This window comes from Oncorhynchus clarkii, chromosome 33 (genome assembly GCF_045791955.1).
Source record: "Oncorhynchus clarkii lewisi isolate Uvic-CL-2024 chromosome 33, UVic_Ocla_1.0, whole genome shotgun sequence".
NCBI lineage: Eukaryota > Metazoa > Chordata > Actinopteri > Salmoniformes > Salmonidae > Oncorhynchus > Oncorhynchus clarkii.
Window position 1 is genome coordinate 3,534,497 of NC_092179.1, and position 27,331 is coordinate 3,561,827.

Consider the following 27,331-nt stretch of genomic DNA (forward strand, 5'->3'; position numbering starts at 1 on the left):
AGCAACTACAGGTTTTTAAGGTCATTTGCCACATGTAAGTAACAGGATGAGGTGGATGAGTGGTTAAGGCGATGGACTGCTTATCCATTGTGCTCTACATGCATGGGTTAGAGTCTCATCGTGTAACAATTAAAATTCGGTGCTTTATTTTGGCAATGGAAGATTTTGACTTTCACAAACACTGGCAAAATTGCTGACTGCCACAGCGAGAGCACAGGACTTGGTATCTGAGTGGTGAAGGCGATGAACTGCATGTGTGGATTATAACACCAACCTCTTCACACAACATTTGTTATTTCCTCTCTTACATGGCCCCACATGAAAATAGAATCCCTGCGCAATCCTAGAGCGACTAATAAGATTCAGGTATTGAAGAATAACTTCACCAAGGGCAACCTCAATAGTGGGATTTGAACCGACACCTCAACACACTTAATCAAGCACTGGAGACCACTCGGGCTGACAAAACATTTGTTAAATGTCTCGATGGGATAGACACATGGCCTTGCCATTGCTCTGCATAACTTTCATTGATTTCAATCTAGGGTTTACATACAGCAACTACAGTCTTTTAACGTCATTTGCAACTTCCAAAAAACAGGATGAGGTGGCCGAGTGGTTAAGGCGATGGACTGCTAATCCATTGTGCTCTGCATGCATGGGTTCGAATCCCATCCTCATCGAGTAACAATTCAAATGATGTGCTTTATTTTGGCACTGGAAGATTTTGACTTTCACAAACACTGGCAAAATTGCTGACTGCCACAGCGAGAGCACAGGACTTGGTATCTGAGTGGTGAAGGCGATGAACTGCATGTGTGGATTATAACACCAACCTCTTCACACAACATTTGTTATTTCCTCTCTTACATGGCCCCACATGAAAATAGAATCCCTGCGCAATCCTAGAGCGACTAATAAGATTCAGGTATTGAAGAATAACTTCACCAAGGGCAACCTCAATAGTGGGATTTGAACCGACACCTCAACACACTTAATCAAGCACTGGAGACCACTCGGCCTGACAAAACATTTGTTAAATGTCTCGATGGGATCGACACATGGCCTTGCCATTGCTCTGCCTAACTTTCATTGATTTCAATCTAGGGTTTACATACAGCAACTACAGTCTTTTAAGGTCATTTGCAACTTCCAAAAAACAGGATGAGGTGGCCGAGTGGTTAAGGCGATGGACTGCTAATCCATTGTGCTCTGCATGCATGGGTTCGAATCCCATCCTCATCGAGTAACAATTCAAATGATGTGCTTTATTTTGGCACTGGAAGATTTTGACTTTCACAAACACTGGCAAAATTGCTGACTGCCACAGCGAGAGCACAGGACTTGGTATCTGAGTGGTGAAGGCGATGAACTGCATGTGTGGATTATAACACCAACCTCTTCACACAACATTTGTTATTTCCTCTCTTACATGGCCCCACATGAAAATAGAATCCCTGCGCAATCCTAGAGCGACTAATAAGATTCAGGTATTGAAGAATAACTTCACCAAGGGCAACCTCAATAGTGGGATTTGAACCGACACCTCAACACACTTAATCAAGCACTGGAGACCACTCGGCCTGACAAAACATTTGTTAAATGTCTCGATGGGATCGACACATGGCCTTGCCATTGCTCTGCCTAACTTTCATTGATTTCATTCTAGGGTTTACATACAGCAACTACAGTCTTTTAAGGTCATTTGCAACTTCCAAAAAACAGGATGAGGTGGCCGAGTGGTTAAGGCGATGGACTGCTAATCCATTGTGCTCTGCATGCATGGGTTCGAATCCCATCCTCATCGAGTAACAATTAAAATGATGTGCTTTATTTTGGCACTGGAAGATTTTGACTTTCACAAACACTGGCAAAATTGCTGACTGCCACAGCGAGAGCACAGGACTTGGTATCTGAGTGGTGAAGGCGATGAACTGCATGTGTGGATTATAACACCAACCTCTTCACACAACATTTGTTATTTCCTCTCTTACATGGCCCCACATGAAAATAGAATCCCTGCGCAATCCTAGAGCGACTAATAAGATTCAGGTATTGAAGAATAACTTCACCAAGGGCAACCTCAATAGTGGGATTTGAACCGACACCTCAACACACTTAATCAAGCACTGGAGACCACTCGGCCTGACAAAACATTTGTTAAATGTCTCGATGGGATCGACACATGGCCTTGCCATTGCTCTGCCTAACTTTCATTGATTTCAATCTAGGGTTTACATACAGCAACTACAGGTTTTTAAGGTCATTTGCCACATGTAAAAAACAGGATGAGGTGGATGAGTGGTTAAGGCGATGGACTGCTTATCCATTGTGCTCTACATGCATGGGTTAGAATCTCATCGTGTAACAATTAAAATTCGGTGCTTTATTTTGGCAATGGAAGATTTTGACTTTCACAAACACTGGCAAAATTGCTGACTGCCACAGCGAGAGCACAGGACTTGGTATCTGAGTGGTGAAGGCGATGAACTGCATGTGTGGATTATAACACCAACCTCTTCACACAACATTTGTTATTTCCTCTCTTACATGGCCCCACATGAAAATAGAATCCCTGCGCAATCCTAGAGCGACTAATAAGATTCAGGTATTGAAGAATAACTTCACCAAGGGCAACCTCAATAGTGGGATTTGAACCGACACCTCAACACACTTAATCAAGCACTGGAGACCACTCGGCCTGACAAAACATTTGTTAAATGTCTCGATGGGATAGACACATGGCCTTGCCATTGCTCTGCATAACTTTCATTGATTTCAATCTAGGGTTTACATACAGCAACTACAGTCTTTTAAGGTCATTTGCAACTTCCAAAAAACAGGATGAGGTGGCCGAGTGGTTAAGGCGATGGACTGCTAATCCATTGTGCTCTGCATGCATGGGTTCGAATCCCATCCTCATCGTGTAACAATTCAAATGATGTGCTTTATTTTGGCACTGGAAGATTTTGACTTTCACAAACACTGGCAAAATTGCTGACTGCCACAGCGAGAGCACAGGACTTGGTATCTGAGTGGTGAAGGCGATGAACTGCATGTGTGGATTATAACGCCAACCTCTTCACAAAACATTTGTTATTTCCTCTCTTACATGGCCCCACATGAAAATAGAATCCCTGCGCAGTCCTAGAGCGACTAATAAGATTCAGGTATTGAAGAATAACTTCACCAAGGGCAACCTCAATAGTGGGATTTGAACCGACACCTCAACACACTTAATCAAGCACTGGAGACCACTCGGCCTGACAAAACATTTGTTAAATGTCTCGATGGGATCGACACATGGCCTTGCCATTGCTCTGCCTAACTTTCATTGATTTCAATCTAGGGTTTACATACAGCAACTACAGTCTTTTAAGGTCATTTGCAACTTAAAAAAACAGGATGAGGTGGCCGAGTGGTTAAGGCGATGGACTGCTAATCCATTGTGCTCTGCATGCATGGGTTCGAATCCCATCCTCATCGAGTAACAATTAAAATTCAGTGCTTTATTTTGGCACTGGAAGATTTTGACTTTCACAAACACTGGCAAAATTGCTGACTGCCACAGCGAGAGCACAGGACTTGGTATCTGAGTGGTGAAGGCGATGAACTGCATGTGTGGATTATAACACCAACCTCTTCACACAACATTTGTTATTTCCTCTCTTACATGGCCCCACATGAAAATAGAATCCCTGCGCAATCCTAGAGCGACTAATAAGATTCAGGTATTGAAGAATAACTTCACCAAGGGCAACCTCAATAGTGGGATTTGAACCGACACCTCAACACACTTAATCAAGCACTGGAGACCACTCGGCCTGACAAAACATTTGTTAAATGTCTCGATGGGATCGACACATGGCCTTGCCATTGCTCTGCATAACTTTCATTGATTTCAATCTAGGGTTTACATACAGCAACTACAGTCTTTTAAGGTCATTTGCAACTTCTAAAAAACAGGATGAGGTGGCCGAGTGGTTAAGGCGATGGACTGCTAATCCATTGTGCTCTGCATGCATGGGTTCGAATCCCATCCTCATCGTGTAACAATTAAAATTCGTAACAATTTTGACTTTCAAATGAAATAACATGTGCTTTATTTTGGCATGAGTTAGAATCTGGAAGATTTTGACTTTCACAAACACTGGCAAAATTGCTGACTGCCACAGCGAGAGCACAGGACTTGGTATCTGAGTGGTGAAGGCGATGAACTGCATGTGTGGATTATAACACCAACCTCTTCACACAACATTTGTTATTTCCTCTCTTACATGGCCCCACATGAAAATAGAATCCCTGCGCAATCCTAGAGCGACTAATAAGATTCAGGTATTGAAGAATAACTTCACCAAGGGCAACCTCAATAGTGGGATTTGAACCGACACCTCAACACACTTAATCAAGCACTGGAGACCACTCGGCCTGACAAAACATTTGTTAAATGTCTCGATGGGATCGACACATGGCCTTGCCATTGCTCTGCCTAACTTTCATTGATTTCAATCTAGGGTTTACATACAGCAACTACAGTCTTTTAAGGTCATTTGCAACTTACAAAAAACAGGATGAGGTGGCCGAGTGGTTAAGGCGATGGACTGCTAATCCATTGTGCTCTGCATGCATGGGTTCGAATCCCATCCTCATCGAGTAACAATTAAAATGATGTGCTTTATTTTGGCACTGGAAGATTTTGACTTTCACAAACACTGGCAAAATTGCTGACTGCCACAGCGAGAGCACAGGACTTGGTATCTGAGTGGTGAAGGCGATGAACTGCATGTGTGGATTATAACACCAACCTCTTCACACAACATTTGTTATTTCCTCTCTTACATGGCCCCACATGAAAATAGAATCCCTGCGCAATCCTAGAGCGACTAATAAGATTCAGGTATTGAAGAATAACTTCACCAAGGGCAACCTCAATAGTGGGATTTGAACCGACACCTCAACACACTTAATCAAGCACTGGAGACCACTCGGCCTGACAAAACATTTGTTAAATGTCTCGATGGGATCGACACATGGCCTTGCCATTGCTCTGCCTAACTTTCATTGATTTCAATCTAGGGTTTACATACAGCAACTACAGGTTTTTAAGGTCATTTGCCACATGTAAATAACAGGATGAGGTGGATGAGTGGTTAAGGCGATGGACTGCTTATCCATTGTGCTCTACATGCATGGGTTAGAATCTCATCGTGTAACAATTAAAATTCGGTGCTTTATTTTGGCAATGGAAGATTTTGACTTTCACAAACACTGGTAAAATTGCTGACTGCCACAGCGAGAGCACAGGACTTGGTATCTGAGTGGTGAAGGCGATGAACTGCATGTGTGGATTATAACACCAACTTCTTCACAAAACATTTGTTATTTCCTCTCTTACATGGCCCCACATGAATGTAGAGTCCCTGCACAATCCTAGTGCGACTAATAAGATTCAGGTATTGAAGAATAACTTCACCAAGGGCAACCTCAATAGTGGGATTTGAACCGACACCTCAACACACTTAATCAAGCACTGGAGACCACTCGGGCTGACAAAACATTTGTTAAATGTCTCGATGGGATCGACACATGGCCTTGCCATTGCTCTGCCTAACTTTCATTGATTTCATTCTAGGGTTTACATACAGCAACTACAGTCTTTTAAGGTCATTTGCAACTTCCAAAAATCAGGATGAGGTGGCCGAGTGGTTAAGGCGATGGACTGCTAATCCATTGTGCTCTGCATGCATGGGTTCGAATCCCATCCTCATCGTGTAACAATTAAAATTCAGTGATTTATTTTGGCACTGGAAGATTTTGACTTTCACAAACACTGGTAAAATTGCTGACTGCCACAGCGAGAGCACAGGACTTGGTATCTGAGTGGTGAAGGCGATGAACTGCATGTGTGGATTATAACACCAACCTCTTCACAAAACATTTGTTATTTCCTCTCTTACATGGCCCCACATGAAAATAGAATCCCTGCCCAATTCTAGTGCGACAAATAAGATTCAGGTATTGAAGAATAGCTTCACCAAGGGCAACCTCAATGGTGGGATTTGAACCGACAGCTCAAAACACTTAATCAAGCACTTGAGACCACTCGGCCTGACAAAACATTTGTTAAATGTCTCGATGGGATCGACACATGGCCTTGCCATTGCTCTGCCTAACTTTCATTGATTTCAATCTAGGGTTTACATACAGCAACTACAGGTTTTTAAGGTCATTTGCCACATGTAAGTAACAGGATGAGGTGGATGAGTGGTTAAGGCGATGGACTGCTTATCCATTGTGCTCTACATGCATGGGTTAGAGTCTCATCGTGTAACAATTAAAATTCGGTGCTTTATTTTGGCAATGGAAGATTTTGACTTTCACAAACACTGGCAAAATTGCTGACTGCCACAGCGAGAGCACAGGACTTGGTATCTGAGTGGTGAAGGCGATGAACTGCATGTGTGGATTATAACACCAACCTCTTCACACAACATTTGTTATTTCCTCTCTTACATGGCCCCACATGAAAATAGAATCCCTGCGCAATCCTAGAGCGACTAATAAGATTCAGGTATTGAAGAATAACTTCACCAAGGGCAACCTCAATAGTGGGATTTGAACCGACACCTCAACACACTTAATCAAGCACTGGAGACCACTCGGGCTGACAAAACATTTGTTAAATGTCTCGATGGGATAGACACATGGCCTTGCCATTGCTCTGCATAACTTTCATTGATTTCAATCTAGGGTTTACATACAGCAACTACAGTCTTTTAACGTCATTTGCAACTTCCAAAAAACAGGATGAGGTGGCCGAGTGGTTAAGGCGATGGACTGCTAATCCATTGTGCTCTGCATGCATGGGTTCGAATCCCATCCTCATCGAGTAACAATTCAAATGATGTGCTTTATTTTGGCACTGGAAGATTTTGACTTTCACAAACACTGGCAAAATTGCTGACTGCCACAGCGAGAGCACAGGACTTGGTATCTGAGTGGTGAAGGCGATGAACTGCATGTGTGGATTATAACACCAACCTCTTCACACAACATTTGTTATTTCCTCTCTTACATGGCCCCACATGAAAATAGAATCCCTGCGCAATCCTAGAGCGACTAATAAGATTCAGGTATTGAAGAATAACTTCACCAAGGGCAACCTCAATAGTGGGATTTGAACCGACACCTCAACACACTTAATCAAGCACTGGAGACAACTCGGCCTGACAAAACATTTGTTAAATGTCTCGATGGGATCGACACATGGCCTTGCCATTGCTCTGCCTAACTTTCATTGATTTCAATCTAGGGTTTACATACAGCAACTACAGGTTTTTAAGGTCATTTGCCACATGTAAATAACAGGATGAGGTGGATGAGTGGTTAAGGCGATGGACTGCTTATCCATTGTGCTCTACATGCATGGGTTAGAATCTCATCGTGTAACAATTAAAATTCGGTGCTTTATTTTGGCAATGGAAGATTTTGACTTTCACAAACACTGGTAAAATTGCTGACTGCCACAGCGAGAGCACAGGACTTGGTATCTGAGTGGTGAAGGCGATGAACTGCATGTGTGGATTATAACACCAACTTCTTCACAAAACATTTGTTATTTCCTCTCTTACATGGCCCCACATGAATGTAGAGTCCCTGCACAATCCTAGTGCGACTAATAAGATTCAGGTATTGAAGAATAACTTCACCAAGGGCAACCTCAATAGTGGGATTTGAACCGACACCTCAACACACTTAATCAAGCACTGGAGACCACTCGGGCTGACAAAACATTTGTTAAATGTCTCGATGGGATCGACACATGGCCTTGCCATTGCTCTGCCTAACTTTCATTGATTTCATTCTAGGGTTTACATACAGCAACTACAGTCTTTTAAGGTCATTTGCAACTTCCAAAAATCAGGATGAGGTGGCCGAGTGGTTAAGGCGATGGACTGCTAATCCATTGTGCTCTGCATGCATGGGTTCGAATCCCATCCTCATCGTGTAACAATTAAAATTCAGTGATTTATTTTGGCACTGGAAGATTTTGACTTTCACAAACACTGGTAAAATTGCTGACTGCCACAGCGAGAGCACAGGACTTGGTATCTGAGTGGTGAAGGCGATGAACTGCATGTGTGGATTATAACACCAACCTCTTCACAAAACATTTGTTATTTCCTCTCTTACATGGCCCCACATGAAAATAGAATCCCTGCCCAATTCTAGTGCGACTAATAAGATTCAGGTATTGAAGAATAGCTTCACCAAGGGCAACCTCAATGGTGGGATTTGAACCGACAGCTCAAAACACTTAATCAAGCACTTGAGACCACTCGGCCTGACAAAACATTTGTTAAATGTCTCGATGGGATCGACACATGGCCTTGCCATTGCTCTGCCTAACTTTCATTGATTTCAATCTAGGGTTTACATACAGCAACTACAGGTTTTTAAGGTCATTTGCCACATGTAAGTAACAGGATGAGGTGGATGAGTGGTTAAGGCGATGGACTGCTTATCCATTGTGCTCTACATGCATGGGTTAGAGTCTCATCGTGTAACAATTAAAATTCGGTGCTTTATTTTGGCAATGGAAGATTTTGACTTTCACAAACACTGGCAAAATTGCTGACTGCCACAGCGAGAGCACAGGACTTGGTATCTGAGTGGTGAAGGCGATGAACTGCATGTGTGGATTATAACACCAACCTCTTCACACAACATTTGTTATTTCCTCTCTTACATGGCCCCACATGAAAATAGAATCCCTGCGCAATCCTAGAGCGACTAATAAGATTCAGGTATTGAAGAATAACTTCACCAAGGGCAACCTCAATAGTGGGATTTGAACCGACACCTCAACACACTTAATCAAGCACTGGAGACCACTCGGGCTGACAAAACATTTGTTAAATGTCTCGATGGGATAGACACATGGCCTTGCCATTGCTCTGCCTAACTTTCATTGATTTCAATCTAGGGTTTACATACAGCAACTACAGGTTTTTAAGGTCATTTGCCACATGTAAATAACAGGATGAGGTGGATGAGTGGTTAAGGCGATGGACTGCTTATCCATTGTGCTCTACATGCATGGGTTAGAATCTCATCGTGTAACAATTAAAATTCGGTGCTTTATTTTGGCAATGGAAGATTTTGACTTTCACAAACACTGGTAAAATTGCTGACTGCCACAGCGAGAGCACAGGACTTGGTATCTGAGTGGTGAAGGCGATGAACTGCATGTGTGGATTATAACACCAACTTCTTCACAAAACATTTGTTATTTCCTCTCTTACATGGCCCCACATGAATGTAGAGTCCCTGCACAATCCTAGTGCGACTAATACGATTCAGGTATTGAAGAATAGCTTCACCAAGGGCAACCTCAATAGTGGGATTTGAACCGACACCTCAACACACTTAATCAAGCACTGGAGACCACTCGGGCTGACAAAACATTTGTTAAATGTCTCGATGGGATCGACACATGGCCTTGCCATTGCTCTGCCTAACTTTCATTGATTTCATTCTAGGGTTTACATACAGCAACTACAGTCTTTTAAGGTCATTTGCAACTTCCAAAAAACAGGATGAGGTGGCCGAGTGGTTAAGGGGATGGACTGCTAATCCATTGTGCTCTGCATGCATGGGTTCGAATCCCATCCTCATCGTGTAACAATTAAAATTCAGTGATTTATTTTGGCACTGGAAGATTTTGACTTTCACAAACACTGGTAAAATTGCTGACTGCCACAGCGAGAGCACAGGACTTGGTATCTGAGTGGTGAAGGCGATGAACTGCATGTGTGGATTATAACACCAACCTCTTCACAAAACATTTGTTATTTCCTCTCTTACATGGCCCCACATGAAAATAGAATCCCTGCCCAATCCTAGTGCGACTAATAAGATTCAGGTATTGAAGAATAGCTTCACCAAGGGCAACCTCAATGGTGGGATTTGAACCGACAGCTCAAAACACTTAATCAAGCACTTGAGACCACTCGGCCTGACAAAACATTTGTTAAATGTCTCGATGGGATCGACACATGGCCTTGCCATTGCTCTGCCTAACTTTCATTGATTTCAATCTAGGGTTTACATACAGCAACTACAGGTTTTTAAGGTCATTTGCCACATGTAAGTAACAGGATGAGGTGGATGAGTGGTTAAGGCGATGGACTGCTTATCCATTGTGCTCTACATGCATGGGTTAGAGTCTCATCGTGTAACAATTAAAATTCGGTGCTTTATTTTGGCAATGGAAGATTTTGACTTTCACAAACACTGGCAAAATTGCTGACTGCCACAGCGAGAGCACAGGACTTGGTATCTGAGTGGTGAAGGCGATGAACTGCATGTGTGGATTATAACACCAACCTCTTCACACAACATTTGTTATTTCCTCTCTTACATGGCCCCACATGAAAATAGAATCCCTGCGCAATCCTAGAGCGACTAATAAGATTCAGGTATTGAAGAATAACTTCACCAAGGGCAACCTCAATAGTGGGATTTGAACCGACACCTCAACACACTTAATCAAGCACTGGAGACCACTCGGCCTGACAAAACATTTGTTAAATGTCTCGATGGGATCGACACATGGCCTTGCCATTGCTCTGCCTAACTTTCATTGATTTCAATCTAGGGTTTACATACAGCAACTACAGTCTTTTAAGGTCATTTGCAACTTCCAAAAATCAGGATGAGGTGGCCGAGTGGTTAAGGCGATGGACTGCTAATCCATTGTGCTCTGCATGCATGGGTTCGAATCCCATCCTCATCGAGTAACAATTCAAATGATGTGCTTTATTTTGGCACTGGAAGATTTTGACTTTCACAAACACTGGCAAAATTGCTGACTGCCACAGCGAGAGCACAGGACTTGGTATCTGAGTGGTGAAGGCGATGAACTGCATGTGTGGATTATAACACCAACCTCTTCACACAACATTTGTTATTTCCTCTCTTACATGGCCCCACATGAAAATAGAATCCCTGCGCAATCCTAGAGCGACTAATAAGATTCAGGTATTGAAGAATAACTTCACCAAGGGCAACCTCAATAGTGGGATTTGAACCGACACCTCAACACACTTAATCAAGCACTGGAGACCACTCGGCCTGACAAAACATTTGTTAAATGTCTCGATGGGATCGACACATGGCCTTGCCATTGCTCTGCCTAACTTTCATTGATTTCATTCTAGGGTTTACATACAGCAACTACAGTCTTTTAAGGTCATTTGCAACTTCCAAAAAACAGGATGAGGTGGCCGAGTGGTTAAGGCGATGGTCTGCTAATCCATTGTGCTCTGCATGCATGGGTTCGAATCCCATCCTCATCGTGTAACAATTAAAATTGTGCTTTATTTTGGCACTGGAAGATTTTGACTTTCACAAACACTGGTAAAATTGCTGACTGCCACAGCGAGAGCACAGGACTTGGTATCTGAGTGGTGAAGGCGATGAACTGCATGTGTGGATTATAACACCAACCTCTTCACACAACATTTGTTATTTCCTCTCTTACATGGCCCCACATGAAAATAGAATCCCTGCGCAATCTTAGAGCGACTAATAAGATTCAGGTATTGAAGAATAACTTCACCAAGGGCAACCTCAATAGTGGGATTTGAACCGACACCTCAACACACTTAATCAAGCACTGGAGACCACTCGGCCTGACAAAACATTTGTTAAATGTCTCGATGGGATCGACACATGGCCTTGCCATTGCTCTGCCTAACTTTCATTGATTTCAATCTAGGGTTTACATACAGCAACTACAGGTTTTTAAGGTCATTTGCCACATGTAAGTAACAGGATGAGGTGGATGAGTGGTTAAGGCGATGGACTGCTTATCCATTGTGCTCTACATGCATGGGTTAGAGTCTCATCGTGTAACAATTAAAATTCGGTGCTTTATTTTGGCAATGGAAGATTTTGACTTTCACAAACACTGGCAAAATTGCTGACTGCCACAGCGAGAGCACAGGACTTGGTATCTGAGTGGTGAAGGCGATGAACTGCATGTGTGGATTATAACGCCAACCTCTTCACAAAACATTTGTTATTTCCTCTCTTACATGGCCCCACATGAAAATAGAATCCCTGCGCAGTCCTAGAGCGACTAATAAGATTCAGGTATTGAAGAATAACTTCACCAAGGGCAACCTCAATAGTGGGATTTGAACCGACACCTCAACACACTTAATCAAGCACTGGAGACCACTCGGCCTGACAAAACATTTGTTAAATGTCTCGATGGGATAGACACATGGCCTTGCCATTGCTCTGCATAACTTTCATTGATTTCAATCTAGGGTTTACATACAGCAACTACAGTCTTTTAAGGTAATTTGCAACTTCCAAAAAACAGGATGAGGTGGCCGAGTGGTTAAGGCGATGGACTGCTAATCCATTGTGCTCTGCATGCATGGGTTCGAATCCCATCCTCATCGAGTAACAATTCAAATGATGTGCTTTATTTTGGCACTGGAAGATTTTGACTTTCACAAACACTGGTAAAATTGCTGACTGCCACAGCGAGAGCACAGGACTTGGTATCTGAGTGGTGAAGGCGATGAACTGCATGTGTGGATTATAACACCAACTTCTTCACAAAACATTTGTTATTTCCTCTCTTACATGGCCCCACATGAATGTAGAGTCCCTGCACAATCCTAGTGCGACTAATAAGATTCAGGTATTGAAGAATAACTTCACCAAGGGCAACCTCAATAGTGGGATTTGAACCGACACCTCAACACACTTAATCAAGCACTGGAGACCACTCGGGCTGACAAAACATTTGTTAAATGTCTCGATGGGATAGACACATGGCCTTGCCATTGCTCTGCCTAACTTTCATTGATTTCATTCTAGGGTTTACATACAGCAACTACAGTCTTTTAAGGTTATTTGCAACTTCCAAAAAACAGGATGAGGTGGCCGAGTGGTTAAGGCGATGGACTGCTAATCCATTGTGCTCTGCATGCATGGGTTCGAATCCCATCCTCATCGAGTAACAATTAAAATGATGTGCTTTATTTTGGCACTGGAAGATTTTGACTTTCACAAACACTGGTAAAATTGCTGACTGCCACAGCGAGAGCACAGGACTTGGTATCTGAGTGGTGAAGGCGATGAACTGCATGTGTGGATTATAACACCAACCTCTTCACACAACATTTGTTATTTCCTCTCTTACATGGCCCCACATGAAAATAGAATCCCTGCGCAATCCTAGAGCGACTAATAAGATTCAGGTATTGAAGAATAACTTCACCAAGGGCAACCTCAATAGTGGGATTTGAACCGACACCTCAACACACTTAATCAAGCACTGGAGACCACTCGGCCTGACAAAACATTTGTTAAATGTCTCGATGGGATCGACACATGGCCTTGCCATTGCTCTGCCTAACTTTCATTGATTTCAATCTAGGGTTTACATACAGCAACTACAGGTTTTTAAGGTCATTTGCCACATGTAAATAACAGGATGAGGTGGATGAGTGGTTAAGGCGATGGACTGCTTATCCATTGTGCTCTACATGCATGGGTTAGAATCTCATCGTGTAACAATTAAAATTCGGTGCTTTATTTTGGCAATGGAAGATTTTGACTTTCACAAACACTGGTAAAATTGCTGACTGCCACAGCGAGAGCACAGGACTTGGTATCTGAGTGGTGAAGGCGATGAACTGCATGTGTGGATTATAACACCAACTTCTTCACAAAACATTTGTTATTTCCTCTCTTACATGGCCCCACATGAATGTAGAGTCCCTGCACAATCCTAGTGCGACTAATAAGATTCAGGTATTGAAGAATAACTTCACCAAGGGCAACCTCAATAGTGGGATTTGAACCGACACCTCAACACACTTAATCAAGCACTGGAGACCACTCGGCCTGACAAAACATTTGTTAAATGTCTCGATGGGATAGACACATGGCCTTGCCATTGCTCTGCATAACTTTCATTGATTTCAATCTAGGGTTTACATACAGCAACTACAGTCTTTTAAGGTCATTTGCAACTTCCAAAAAACAGGATGAGGTGGCCGAGTGGTTAAGGCGATGGACTGCTAATCCATTGTGCTCTGCATGCATGGGTTCGAATCCCATCCTCATCGAGTAACAATTCAAATGATGTGCTTTATTTTGGCACTGGAAGATTTTGACTTTCACAAACACTGGCAAAATTGCTGACTGCCACAGCGAGAGCACAGGACTTGGTATCTGAGTGGTGAAGGCGATGAACTGCATGTGTGGATTATAACACCAACCTCTTCACACAACATTTGTTATTTCCTCTCTTACATGGCCCCACATGAAAATAGAATCCCTGCGCAATCCTAGAGCGACTAATAAGATTCAGGTATTGAAGAATAACTTCACCAAGGGCAACCTCAATAGTGGGATTTGAACCGACACCTCAACACACTTAATCAAGCACTGGAGACCACTCGGCCTGACAAAACATTTGTTAAATGTCTCGATGGGATCGACACATGGCCTTGCCATTGCTCTGCCTAACGTTCATTGATTTCAATCTAGGGTTTACATACAGCAACTACAGGTTTTTAAGGTCATTTGCCACATGTAAATAACAGGATGAGGTGGATGAGTGGTTAAGGCGATGGACTGCTTATCCATTGTGCTCTACATGCATGAGTTAGAATCTCATCGTGTAACAATTAAAATTCGGTGCTTTATTTTGGCAATGGAAGATTTTGACTTTCACAAAACACTGGTAAAATTGCTGACTGCCACAGCGAGAGCACAGGACTTGGTATCTGAGTGGTGAAGGCGATGAACTGCATGTGTGGATTATAACACCAACTTCTTCACAAAACATTTGTTATTTCCTCTCTTACATGGCCCCACATGAATGTAGAGTCCCTGCACAATCCTAGTGCGACTAATAAGATTCAGGAATTGAAGAATAACTTCACCAAGGGCAACCTCAATAGTGGGATTTGAACCGACACCTCAACACACTTAATCAAGCACTGGAGACCACTCGGGCTGACAAAACATTTGTTAAATGTCTCGATGGGATAGACACATGGCCTTGCCATTGCTCTGCATAACTTTCATTGATTTCAATCTAGGGTTTACATACAGCAACTACAGTCTTTTAACGTCATTTGCAACTTCCAAAAAACAGGATGAGGTGGCCGAGTGGTTAAGGCGATGGACTGCTAATCCATTGTGCTCTGCATGCATGGGTTCGAATCCCATCCTCATCGTGTAACAATTAAAATGTTGTGCTTTATTTTGGAACTGGAAGATTTTGACTTTCACAAACACTGGTAATATTGCTGACTGCCACAGCGAGAGCACAGGACTTGGTATCTGAGTGGTGAAGGCGATGAACTGCATGTGTGGATTATAACGCCAACCTCTTCACAAAACATTTGTTATTTCCTCTCTTACATGGCCCCACATGAAAATAGAATCCCTGCCCAATTCTAGTGCGACTAATAAGATTCAGGTATTGAAGAATAGCTTCACCAAGGGCAACCTCAATAGTGGGATTTGAACCGACAGTTTAAAACACTTAATCAAGCACTTGAGACCACTCGGCCTGACAAAACATTTGTTAAATGTCTCGATGGGATCGACACATGGCCTTGCCATTGCTCTGCCTAACTTTCATTGATTTCAATCTAGGGTTTACATACAGCAACTACAGGTTTTTAAGGTCATTTGCCACATGTAAGTAACAGGATGAGGTGGATGAGTGGTTAAGGCGATGGACTGCTTATCCATTGTGCTCTACATGCATGGGTTAGAGTCTCATCGTGTAACAATTAAAATTCGGTGCTTTATTTTGGCAATGGAAGATTTTGACTTTCACAAACACTGGCAAAATTGCTGACTGCCACAGCGAGAGCACAGGACTTGGTATCTGAGTGGTGAAGGCGATGAACTGCATGTGTGGATTATAACACCAACTTCTTCACACAACATTTGTTATTTCCTCTCTTACATGGCCCCACATGAAAATAGAATCCCTGCGCAATCCTAGAGCGACTAATAAGATTCAGGTATTGAAGAATAACTTCACCAAGGGCAACCTCAATAGTGGGATTTGAACCGACACCTCAACACACTTAATCAAGCACTGGAGACCACTCGGCCTGACAAAACATTTGTTAAATGTCTCGATGGGATCGACACATGGCCTTGCCATTGCTCTGCCTAACTTTCATTGATTTCATTCTAGGGTTTACATACAGCAACTACAGTCTTTTAAGGTTATTTGCAACTTCCAAAAAACAGGATGAGGTGGCCGAGTAGTGAAGGCGATGGACTGCTAATCCATTGTGCTCTGCATGCATGGGTTCGAATCCCATCCTCATCGAGTAACAATTCAAATGATGTGCTTTATTTTGGCACTGGAAGATTTTGACTTTCACAAACACTGGCAAAATTGCTGACTGCCACAGCGAGAGCACAGGACTTGGTATCTGAGTGGTGAAGGCGATGAACTGCATGTGTGGATTATAACACCAACCTCTTCACACAACATTTGTTATTTCCTCTCTTACATGGCCCCACATGAAAATAGAATCCCTGCGCAATCCTAGAGCGACTAATAAGATTCAGGTATTGAAGAATAACTTCACCAAGGGCAACCTCAATAGTGGGATTTGAACCGACACCTCAACACACTTAATCAAGCACTGGAGACCACTCGGCCTGACAAAACATTTGTTAAATGTCTCGATGGGATCGACACATGGCCTTGCCATTGCTCTGCCTAACGTTCATTGATTTCAATCTAGGGTTTACATACAGCAACTACAGGTTTTTAAGGTCATTTGCCACATGTAAATAACAGGATGAGGTGGATGAGTGGTTAAGGCGATGGACTGCTTATCCATTGTGCTCTACATGCATGAGTTAGAATCTCATCGTGTAACAATTAAAATTCGGTGCTTTATTTTGGCAATGGAAGATTTTGACTTTCACAAAACACTGGTAAAATTGCTGACTGCCACAGCGAGAGCACAGGACTTGGTATCTGAGTGGTGAAGGCGATGAACTGCATGTGTGGATTATAACACCAACTTCTTCACAAAACATTTGTTATTTCCTCTCTTACATGGCCCCACATGAATGTAGAGTCCCTGCACAATCCTAGTGCGACTAATAAGATTCAGGAATTGAAGAATAACTTCACCAAGGGCAACCTCAATAGTGGGATTTGAACCGACACCTCAACACACTTAATCAAGCACTGGAGACCACTCGGGCTGACAAAACATTTGTTAAATGTCTCGATGGGATAGACACATGGCCTTGCCATTGCTCTGCATAACTTTCATTGATTTCAATCTAGGGTTTACATACAGCAACTACAGTCTTTTAACGTCATTTGCAACTTCCAAAAAACAGGATGAGGTGGCCGAGTGGTTAAGGCGATGGACTGCTAATCCATTGTGCTCTGCATGCATGGGTTCGAATCCCATCCTCATCGAGTAACAATTCAAATGATGTGCTTTATTTTGGCACTGGAAGATTTTGACTTTCACAAACACTGGCAAAATTGCTGACTGCCACAGCGAGAGCACAGGACTTGGTATCTGAGTGGTGAAGGCGATGAACTGCATGTGTGGATTATAACAACAACCTCTTCACACAACATTTGTTATTTCCTCTCTTACATGGCCCCACATGAAAATAGAATCCCTGCGCAATCCTAGAGCGACTAATAAGATTCAGGTATTGAAGAATAACTTCACCAAGGGCAACCTCAATAGTGGGATTTGAACCGACACCTCAACACACTTAATCAAGCACTGGAGACCACTCGGCCTGACAAAACATTTGTTAAATGTCTCGATGTGATCGACACATGGCCTTGCCATTGCTCTGCCTAACTTTCATTGATTTCATTCTAGGGTTTACATACAGCAACTACAGTCTTTTAAGGTCATTTGCAACTTCCAAAAATCAGGATGAGGTGGCCGAGTGGTTAAGGCGATGGACTGCTAATCCATTGTGCTCTGCATGCATGGGTTCGAATCCCATCCTCATCGTGTAACAATTAAAATTCAGTGATTTATTTTGGCACTGGAAGATTTTGACTTTCACAAACACTGGTAAAATTGCTGACTGCCACAGCGAGAGCACAGGACTTGGTATCTGAGTGGTGAAGGCGATGAACTGCATGTGTGGATTATAACACCAACCTCTTCACAAAACATTTGTTATTTCCTCTCTTACATGGCCCCACATGAATGTAGAGTCCCTGCCCAATCCTAGTGCGACTAATAAGATTCAGGTATTGAAGAATAGCTTCACCAAGGGCAACCTCAATAGTGGGATTTGAACCGACAGCTCAAAACACTTAATCAAGCACTGGAGACCACTCGGCCTGACAAAACATTTGTTAAATGTCTCGATGGGATAGACACATGGCCTTGCCATTGCTCTGCCTAACTTTCATTGATTTCAATCTAGGGTTTACATACAGCAACTACAGGTTTTTAAGGTCATTTGCCACATGTAAGTAACAGGATGAGGTGGATGAGTGGTTAAGGCGATGGACTGCTAATCCATTGTGCTCTGCATGCATGGGTTCGAATCTCATCGTGTAACAATTAAAATTCGGTGCTTTATTTTGGCAATGGAAGATTTTGACTTTCACAAACACTGGTAAAATTGCTGACTGCCACAGCGAGAGCACAGGACTTGGTATCTGAGTGGTGAAGGCGATGAACTGCATGTGTGGATTATAACACCAACTTCTTCACAAAACATTTGTTATTTCCTCTCTTACATGGCCCCACATGAATGTAGAGTCCCTGCACAATCCTAGTGCGACTAATAAGATTCAGGTATTGAAGAATAACTTCACCAAGGGCAACCTCAATAGTGGGATTTGAACCGACACCTCAACACACTTAATCAAGCACTGGAGACCACTCGGCCTGACAAAACATTTGTTAAATGTCTCGATGGGATCGACACATGGCCTTGCCATTGCTCTGCATAACTTTCATTGATTTCAATCTAGGGTTTACATACAGCAACTACAGTCTTTTAAGGTCATTTGCAACTTCCAAAAAACAGGATGAGGTGGCCGAGTGGTTAAGGCGATGGACTGCTAATCCATTGTGCTCTGCATGCATGGGTTCGAATCCCATCCTCATCGTGTAACAATTAAAATTCAGTGATTTATTTTGGCACTGGAAGATTTTGACTTTCACAAACACTGGTAAAATTGCTGACTGCCACAGCGAGAGCACAGGACTTGGTATCTGAGTGGTGAAGGCGATGAACTGCATGTGTGGATTATAACACCAACCTCTTCACACAACATTTGTTATTTCCTCTCTTACATGGCCCCACATGAAAATAGAATCCCTGCGCAATCCTAGAGCGACTAATAAGATTCAGGTATTGAAGAACAACTTCACCAAGGGCAACCTCAATAGTGGGATTTGAACCGACACCTCAACACACTTAATCAAGCACTGGAGACCACTCGGCCTGACAAAACATTTGTTAAATGTCTCGATGGGATAGACACATGGCCTTGCCATTGCTCTGCATAACTTTCATTGATTTCAATCTAGGGTTTACATACAGCAACTACAGGTTTTTAAGGTCATTTGCCACATGTAAGTAACAGGATGAGGTGGATGAGTGGTTAAGGCGATGGACTGCTAATCCATTGTGCTCTGCATGCATGGGTTCGAATCCCATCCTCATCGTGTAACAATTTAAATGATGTGCTTTATTATGGCACTGGAAGAATTTGACTTTCACAAACACTGGCAAAATTGCTGACTGCCACAGCGAGAGCACAGGACTTGGTATCTGAGTGGTGAAGGCGATGAACTGCATGTGTGGATTGTAACACCAACCTCTTCACACAACATTTGTTATTTCCTCTCTTACATGGCCCCACATGAAAATAGAATCATTGCGCAATCCTAGAGCGACTAATAAGATTCAGGTATTGAAGAATAACTTCACCAAGGGCAACCTCAATAGTGGGATTTGAACCGACACCTCAACACACTTAATCAAGCACTGGAGACCACTCGGCCTGACAAAACATTTGTTAAATGTCTCGATGGGATAGACACATGGCCTTGCCATTGCTCTGCATAACTTTCATTGATTTCAATCTAGGGTTTACATACAGCAACTACAGTCTTTTAAGGTCATTTGCAACTTCCAAAAAACAGGATGAGGTGGCCGAGTGGTTAAGGCGATGGACTGCTAATCCATTGTGCTCTGCATGCATGGGTTCGAATCCCATCCTCATCGTGTAACAATTAAAATTCAGTGCTTTATTTTGGCACTGGAAGATTTTGACTTTCACAAACACTGGTAAAATTGCTGACTGCCACAGCGAGAGCACAGGACTTGGTATCTGAGTGGTGAAGGCGATGAACTGCATGTGTGGATTATAACACCAACCTCTTCACAAAACATTTGTTATTTCCTCTCTTACATGGCCCCACATGAATGTAGAGTCCCTGCACAATCCTAGTGCGACTAATAAGATTCAGGTATTGAAGAATAACTTCACCAAGGGCAACCTCAATAGTGGGATTTGAACCGACACCTCAACACACTTAATCAAGCACTGGAGACCACTCGGCCTGACAAAACATTTGTTAAATGTCTCGATGGGATCGACACATGGCCTTGCCATTGCTCTGCCTAACTTTCATTGATTTCATTCTAGGGTTTACATACAGCAACTACAGTCTTTTAAGGTCATTTGCAACTTCCAAAAATCAGGATGAGGTGGCCGAGTGGTTAAGGCGATGGACTGCTAATCCATTGTGCTCTGCATGCATGGGTTCGAATCCCATCCTCATCGTGTAACAATTAAAATTCAGTGATTTATTTTGGCACTGGAAGATTTTGACTTTCACAAACACTGGTAAAATTGCTGACTGCCACAGCGAGAGCACAGGACTTGGTATCTGAGTGGTGAAGGCGATGAACTGCATGTGTGGATTATAACACCAACCTCTTCACACAACATTTGTTATTTCCTCTCTTACATGGCCCCACATGAAAATAGAATCCCTGCGCAATCCTAGAGCGACTAATAAGATTCAGGTATTGAAGAATAACTTCACCAAGGGCAACCTCAATAGTGGGATTTGAACCGACACCTCAACACACTTAATCAAGCACTGGAGACCACTCGGCCTGACAAAACATTTGTTAAATGTCTCGATGGGATCGACACATGGCCTTGCCATTGCTCTGCCTAACTTTCATTGATTTCATTCTAGGGTTTACATACAGCAACTACAGTCTTTTAAGGTCATTTGCAACTTCCAAAAATCAGGATGAGGTGGCCGAGTGGTTAAGGCGATGGACTGCTAATCCATTGTGCTCTGCATGCATGGGTTCGAATCCCATCCTCATCGTGTAACAATTAAAATTCAGTGATTTATTTTGGCACTGGAAGATTTTGACTTTCACAAACACTGGTAAAATTGCTGACTGCCACAGCGAGAGCACAGGACTTGGTATCTGAGTGGTGAAGGCGATGAACTGCATGTGTGGATTATAACACCAACCTCTTCACAAAACATTTGTTATTTCCTCTCTTACATGGCCCCACATGAAAATAGAATCCCTGCCCAATTCTAGTGCGACAAATAAGATTCAGGTATTGAAGAATAGCTTCACCAAGGGCAACCTCAATGGTGGGATTTGAACCGACAGCTCAAAACACTTAATCAAGCACTTGAGACCACTCGGCCTGACAAAACATTTGTTAAATGTCTCGATGGGATCGACACATGGCCTTGCCATTGCTCTGCCTAACTTTCATTGATTTCAATCTAGGGTTTACATACAGCAACTACAGGTTTTTAAGGTCATTTGCCACATGTAAGTAACAGGATGAGGTGGATGAGTGGTTAAGGCGATGGACTGCTTATCCATTGTGCTCTACATGCATGGGTTAGAGTCTCATCGTGTAACAATTAAAATTCGGTGCTTTATTTTGGCAATGGAAGATTTTGACTTTCACAAACACTGGCAAAATTGCTGACTGCCACAGCGAGAGCACAGGACTTGGTATCTGAGTGGTGAAGGCGATGAACTGCATGTGTGGATTATAACACCAACCTCTTCACACAACATTTGTTATTTCCTCTCTTACATGGCCCCACATGAAAATAGAATCCCTGCGCAATCCTAGAGCGACTAATAAGATTCAGGTATTGAAGAATAACTTCACCAAGGGCAACCTCAATAGTGGGATTTGAACCGACACCTCAACACACTTAATCAAGCACTGGAGACCACTCGGGCTGACAAAACATTTGTTAAATGTCTCGATGGGATAGACACATGGCCTTGCCATTGCTCTGCATAACTTTCATTGATTTCAATCTAGGGTTTACATACAGCAACTACAGTCTTTTAACGTCATTTGCAACTTCCAAAAAACAGGATGAGGTGGCCGAGTGGTTAAGGCGATGGACTGCTAATCCATTGTGCTCTGCATGCATGGGTTCGAATCCCATCCTCATCGAGTAACAATTCAAATGTTGTGCTTTATTTTGGAACTGGAAGATTTTGACTTTCACAAACACTGGTAAAATTGCTGACTGCCACAGCGAGAGCACAGGACTTGGTATCTGAGTGGTGAAGGCGATGAACTGCATGTGTGGATTATAACACCAACCTCTTCACAAAACATTTGTTATTTCCTCTCTTACATGGCCCCACATGAAAATAGAATCCCTGCCCAATTCTAGTGCGACTAATAAGATTCAGGTATTGAAGAATAGCTTCACCAAGGGCAACCTCAATAGTGGGATTTGAACCGACAGCTCAAAACACTTAATCAAGCACTTGAGACCACTCGGCCTGACAAAACATTTGTTAAATGTCTCGATGGGATCGACACATGGCCTTGCCATTGCTCTGCCTAACTTTCATTGATTTCAATCTAGGGTTTACATACAGCAACTACAGGTTTTTAAGGTCATTTGCCACATGTAAGTAACAGGATGAGGTGGATGAGTGGTTAAGGCGATGGACTGCTTATCCATTGTGCTCTACATGCATGGGTTAGAGTCTCATCGTGTAACAATTAAAATTCGGTGCTTTATTTTGGCAATGGAAGATTTTGACTTTCACAAACACTGGCAAAATTGCTGACTGCCACAGCGAGAGCACAGGACTTGGTATCTGAGTGGTGAAGGCGATGAACTGCATGTGTGGATTATAACACCAACTTCTTCACAAAACATTTGTTATTTCCTCTCTTACATGGCCCCACATGAATGTAGAGTCCCTGCACAATCCTAGTGCGACTAATAAGATTCAGGTATTGAAGAATAACTTCACCAAGGGCAACCTCAATAGTGGGATTTGAACCGACACCTCAACACACTTAATCAAGCACTGGAGACCACTCGGGCTGACAAAACATTTGTTAAATGTCTCGATGGGATAGACACATGGCCTTGCCATTGCTCTGCATAACTTTCATTGATTTCAATCTAGGGTTTACATACAGCAACTACAGTCTTTTAACGTCATTTGCAACTTCCAAAAAACAGGATGAGGTGGCCGAGTGGTTAAGGCGATGGACTGCTAATCCATTGTGCTCTGCATGCATGGGTTCGAATCCCATCCTCATCGTGTAACACTTAAAATTCAGTGATTTATTTTGGCACTGGAAGATTTTGACTTTCACAAACACTGGTAAAATTGCTGACTGCCACAGCGAGAGCACAGGACTTGGTATCTGAGTGGTGAAGGCGATGAACTGCATGCGTGGATTATAACACCAACCTCTTCACAAAACATTTGTTATTTCCTCTCTTACATGGCCCCACATGAAAATAGAATCCCTGCCCAATTCTAGTGCGACAAATAAGATTCAGGTATTGAAGAATAGCTTCACCAAGGGCAACCTCAATGGTGGGATTTGAACCGACAGCTCAAAACACTTAATCAAGCACTGTAGACCACTCGGCCTGACAAAACATTTGTTAAATGTCTCGATGGGATCGACACATGGCCTTGCCATTGCTCTGCCTAACTTTCATTGATTTCAATCTAGGGTTTACATACAGCAACTACAGGTTTTTAAGGTCATTTGCCACATGTAAATAACAGGATGAGGTGGATGAGTGGTTAAGGCGATGGACTGCTTATCCATTGTGCTCTACATGCATGGGTTAGAATCTCATCGTGTAACAATTAAAATTCGGTGCTTTATTTTGGCAATGGAAGATTTTGACTTTCACAAACACTGGTAAAATTGCTGACTGCCACAGCGAGAGCACAGGACTTGGTATCTGAGTGGTGAAGGCGATGAACTGCATGTGTGGATTATAACACCAACCTCTTCACACAACATTTGTTATTTCCTCTCTTACATGGCCCCACATGAAAATAGAATCCCTGCGCAATCCTAGAGCGACTAATAAGATTCAGGTATTGAAGAATAACTTCACCAAGGGCAACCTCAATAGTGGGATTTGAACCGACACCTCAACACACTTAATCAAGCACTGGAGACCACTCGGCCTGACAAAACATTTGTTAAATGTCTCGATGGGATCGACACATGGCCTTGCCATTGCTCTGCATAACTTTCATTGATTTCAATCTAGGGTTTACATACAGCAACTACAGTCTTTTAAGGTCATTTGCAACTTCTAAAAAACAGAATGAGGTGGCCGAGTGGTTAAGGCGATGGACTGCTAATCCATTGTGCTCTGCATGCATGGGTTCGAATCCCATCCTCATCGTGTAACAATTAAAATTCGGTAATTTATTTTGGCACTGGAAGATTTTGACTTTCACAAACACTGGTAAATTCGGTGCTTTATTTTGGCAATGGAAGATTTTGACTTTCACAAACACTGGTAAAATTGCTGACTGCCACAGCGAGAGCATAGGACTTGGTATCTGAGTGGTGAAGGCGATGAACTGCATGTGTGGATTATAACACCAACCTCTTCACACAACATTTGTTATTTCCTCTCTTACATGGCCCCACATGAAAATAGAATCCCTGCCCAATTCTAGTGCGACAAATAAGATTCAGGTATTGAAGAATAGCTTCACCAAGGGCAACATCAATGGTGGGATTTGAACCGACAGCTCAAAACACTTAATCAAGCACTTGAGACCACTCGGCCTGACAAAACATTTGTTAAATGTCTCGATGGGATTGACACATGGCCTTGCCATTGCTCTGCCTAACTTTCATTGATTTCAATCTAGGGTTTACATACAGCAACTACAGGTTTTTAAGGTCATTTGCCACATGTAAGTAACAGGATGAGGTGGATGAGTGGTTAAGGCGATGGACTGCTTATCCATTGTGCTCTACATGCATGGGTTAGAGTCTCATCGTGTAACAATTAAAATTCGGTGCTTTATTTTGGCAATGGAAGATTTTGACTTTCACAAACACTGGCAAAATTGCTGACTGCCACAGCGAGAGCACAGGACTTGGTATCTGAGTGGTGAAGGCGATGAACTGCATGTGTGGATTATAACACCAACTTCTTCACAAAACATTTGTTATTTCCTCTCTTACATGGCCCCACATGAATGTAGAGTCCCTGCACAATCCTAGTGCGACTAATAAGATTCAGGTATTGAAGAATAACTTCACCAAGGGCAACCTCAATAGTGGGATTTGAACCGACACCTCAACACACTTAATCAAGCACTGGAGACCACTCGGGCTGACAAAACATTTGTTAAATGTCTCGATGGGATAGACACATGGCCTTGCCATTGCTCTGCATAACTTTCATTGATTTCAATCTAGGGTTTACATACAGCAACTACAGTCTTTTAACGTCATTTGCAACTTCCAAAAAACAGGATGAGGTGGCCGAGTGGTTAAGGCGATGGACTGCTAATCCATTGTGCTCTGCATGCATGGGTTCGAATCCCATCCTCATCGTGTAACAATTAAAATTCAGTGATTTATTTTGGCACTGGAAGATTTTGACTTTCACAAACACTGGTAAAATTGCTGACTGCCACAGCGAGAGCACAGGACTTGGTATCTGAGTGGTGAAGGCGATGAACTGCATGTGTGGATTATAACACCAACCTCTTCACAAAACATTTGTTATTTCCTCTCTTACATGGCCCCACATGAAAATAGAATCCCTGCCCAATTCTAGTGCGACAAATAAGATTCAGGTATTGAAGAATAGCTTCACCAAGGGCAACCTCAATGGTGGGATTTGAACCGACAGCTCAAAACACTTAATCAAGCACTTGAGACCACTCGGCCTGACAAAACATTTGTTAAATGTCTCGATGGGATCGACACATGGCCTTGCCATTGCTCTGCCTAACTTTCATTGATTTCAATCTAGGGTTTACATACAGCAACTACAGGTTTTTAAGGTCATTTGCCACATGTAAGTAACAGGATGAGGTGGATGAGTGGTTAAGGCGATGGACTGCTTATCCATTGTGCTCTACATGCATGGGTTAGAGTCTCATCGTGTAACAATTAAAATTCGGTGCTTTATTTTGGCAATGGAAGATTTTGACTTTCACAAACACTGGCAAAATTGCTGACTGCCACAGCGAGAGCACAGGACTTGGTATCTGAGTGGTGAAGGCGATGAACTGCATGTGTGGATTATAACACCAACCTCTTCACACAACATTTGTTATTTCCTCTCTTACATGGCCCCACATGAAAATAGAATCCCTGCGCAATCCTAGAGCGACTAATAAGATTCAGGTATTGAAGAATAACTTCACCAAGGGCAACCTCAATAGTGGGATTTGAACCGACACCTCAACACACTTAATCAAGCACTGGAGACCACTCGGCCTGACAAAACATTTGTTAAATGTCTCGATGGGATAGACACATGGCCTTGCCATTGCTCTGCATAACTTTCATTGATTTCAATCTAGGGTTTACATACAGCAACTACAGTCTTTTAACGTCATTTGCAACTTCCAAAAAACAGGATGAGGTGGCCGAGTGGTTAAGGCGATGGACTGCTAATCCATTGTGCTCTGCATGCATGGGTTCGAATCCCATCCTCATCGAGTAACAATTCAAATGATGTGCTTTATTTTGGCACTGGAAGATTTTGACTTTCACAAACACTGGCAAAATTGCTGACTGCCACAGCGAGAGCACAGGACTTGGTATCTGAGTGGTGAAGGCGATGAACTGCATGTGTGGATTATAACACCAACCTCTTCACAAAACATTTGTTATTTCCTCTCTTACATGGCCCCACATGAAAATAGAATCCCTGCCCAATTCTAGTGCGACAAATAAGATTCAGGT

The 27,331-nt window shown here is 42.7% G+C and overlaps 25 non-coding genes across 25 annotated transcripts; all 25 read left to right on the forward strand.

Moving 5' to 3' along the window:
• Positions 1–601: 601 nt before the first annotated feature.
• Positions 602–683, forward strand: trnas-gcu (transfer RNA serine (anticodon GCU)). Its single transcript has one exon. It is a non-coding gene; the product is annotated as a tRNA-Ser (tRNA).
• Positions 684–1,163: 480 nt separating this feature from the next.
• Positions 1,164–1,245, forward strand: trnas-gcu (transfer RNA serine (anticodon GCU)). Its single transcript has one exon. It is a non-coding gene; the product is annotated as a tRNA-Ser (tRNA).
• Positions 1,246–1,725: 480 nt separating this feature from the next.
• trnas-gcu (transfer RNA serine (anticodon GCU)) lies at positions 1,726–1,807 on the forward strand. The gene has a single exon. It is a non-coding gene; the product is annotated as a tRNA-Ser (tRNA).
• Positions 1,808–2,843: 1,036 nt separating this feature from the next.
• trnas-gcu (transfer RNA serine (anticodon GCU)) lies at positions 2,844–2,925 on the forward strand. Its single transcript has one exon. It is a non-coding gene; the product is annotated as a tRNA-Ser (tRNA).
• Positions 2,926–3,404: 479 nt separating this feature from the next.
• trnas-gcu (transfer RNA serine (anticodon GCU)) lies at positions 3,405–3,486 on the forward strand. The gene has a single exon. It is a non-coding gene; the product is annotated as a tRNA-Ser (tRNA).
• Positions 3,487–3,966: 480 nt separating this feature from the next.
• Positions 3,967–4,048, forward strand: trnas-gcu (transfer RNA serine (anticodon GCU)). Its single transcript has one exon. It is a non-coding gene; the product is annotated as a tRNA-Ser (tRNA).
• Positions 4,049–4,570: 522 nt separating this feature from the next.
• Positions 4,571–4,652, forward strand: trnas-gcu (transfer RNA serine (anticodon GCU)). Its single transcript has one exon. It is a non-coding gene; the product is annotated as a tRNA-Ser (tRNA).
• A 1,036-nt stretch (positions 4,653–5,688) lies between these two features.
• On the forward strand, positions 5,689–5,770 carry trnas-gcu (transfer RNA serine (anticodon GCU)). The gene has a single exon. It is a non-coding gene; the product is annotated as a tRNA-Ser (tRNA).
• A 1,036-nt stretch (positions 5,771–6,806) lies between these two features.
• Positions 6,807–6,888, forward strand: trnas-gcu (transfer RNA serine (anticodon GCU)). Its single transcript has one exon. It is a non-coding gene; the product is annotated as a tRNA-Ser (tRNA).
• Positions 6,889–7,924: 1,036 nt separating this feature from the next.
• Positions 7,925–8,006, forward strand: trnas-gcu (transfer RNA serine (anticodon GCU)). The gene has a single exon. It is a non-coding gene; the product is annotated as a tRNA-Ser (tRNA).
• A 2,710-nt stretch (positions 8,007–10,716) lies between these two features.
• Positions 10,717–10,798, forward strand: trnas-gcu (transfer RNA serine (anticodon GCU)). Its single transcript has one exon. It is a non-coding gene; the product is annotated as a tRNA-Ser (tRNA).
• Positions 10,799–12,394: 1,596 nt separating this feature from the next.
• trnas-gcu (transfer RNA serine (anticodon GCU)) lies at positions 12,395–12,476 on the forward strand. Its single transcript has one exon. It is a non-coding gene; the product is annotated as a tRNA-Ser (tRNA).
• A 480-nt stretch (positions 12,477–12,956) lies between these two features.
• Positions 12,957–13,038, forward strand: trnas-gcu (transfer RNA serine (anticodon GCU)). Its single transcript has one exon. It is a non-coding gene; the product is annotated as a tRNA-Ser (tRNA).
• A 1,036-nt stretch (positions 13,039–14,074) lies between these two features.
• trnas-gcu (transfer RNA serine (anticodon GCU)) lies at positions 14,075–14,156 on the forward strand. The gene has a single exon. It is a non-coding gene; the product is annotated as a tRNA-Ser (tRNA).
• Positions 14,157–15,193: 1,037 nt separating this feature from the next.
• Positions 15,194–15,275, forward strand: trnas-gcu (transfer RNA serine (anticodon GCU)). Its single transcript has one exon. It is a non-coding gene; the product is annotated as a tRNA-Ser (tRNA).
• A 2,155-nt stretch (positions 15,276–17,430) lies between these two features.
• trnas-gcu (transfer RNA serine (anticodon GCU)) lies at positions 17,431–17,512 on the forward strand. The gene has a single exon. It is a non-coding gene; the product is annotated as a tRNA-Ser (tRNA).
• Positions 17,513–17,992: 480 nt separating this feature from the next.
• Positions 17,993–18,074, forward strand: trnas-gcu (transfer RNA serine (anticodon GCU)). The gene has a single exon. It is a non-coding gene; the product is annotated as a tRNA-Ser (tRNA).
• A 1,036-nt stretch (positions 18,075–19,110) lies between these two features.
• trnas-gcu (transfer RNA serine (anticodon GCU)) lies at positions 19,111–19,192 on the forward strand. The gene has a single exon. It is a non-coding gene; the product is annotated as a tRNA-Ser (tRNA).
• A 1,042-nt stretch (positions 19,193–20,234) lies between these two features.
• trnas-gcu (transfer RNA serine (anticodon GCU)) lies at positions 20,235–20,316 on the forward strand. The gene has a single exon. It is a non-coding gene; the product is annotated as a tRNA-Ser (tRNA).
• Positions 20,317–20,796: 480 nt separating this feature from the next.
• On the forward strand, positions 20,797–20,878 carry trnas-gcu (transfer RNA serine (anticodon GCU)). Its single transcript has one exon. It is a non-coding gene; the product is annotated as a tRNA-Ser (tRNA).
• A 480-nt stretch (positions 20,879–21,358) lies between these two features.
• On the forward strand, positions 21,359–21,440 carry trnas-gcu (transfer RNA serine (anticodon GCU)). The gene has a single exon. It is a non-coding gene; the product is annotated as a tRNA-Ser (tRNA).
• A 1,036-nt stretch (positions 21,441–22,476) lies between these two features.
• On the forward strand, positions 22,477–22,558 carry trnas-gcu (transfer RNA serine (anticodon GCU)). Its single transcript has one exon. It is a non-coding gene; the product is annotated as a tRNA-Ser (tRNA).
• Positions 22,559–23,594: 1,036 nt separating this feature from the next.
• On the forward strand, positions 23,595–23,676 carry trnas-gcu (transfer RNA serine (anticodon GCU)). Its single transcript has one exon. It is a non-coding gene; the product is annotated as a tRNA-Ser (tRNA).
• Positions 23,677–25,884: 2,208 nt separating this feature from the next.
• trnas-gcu (transfer RNA serine (anticodon GCU)) lies at positions 25,885–25,966 on the forward strand. The gene has a single exon. It is a non-coding gene; the product is annotated as a tRNA-Ser (tRNA).
• A 1,036-nt stretch (positions 25,967–27,002) lies between these two features.
• On the forward strand, positions 27,003–27,084 carry trnas-gcu (transfer RNA serine (anticodon GCU)). The gene has a single exon. It is a non-coding gene; the product is annotated as a tRNA-Ser (tRNA).
• Positions 27,085–27,331: the final 247 nt, after the last annotated feature.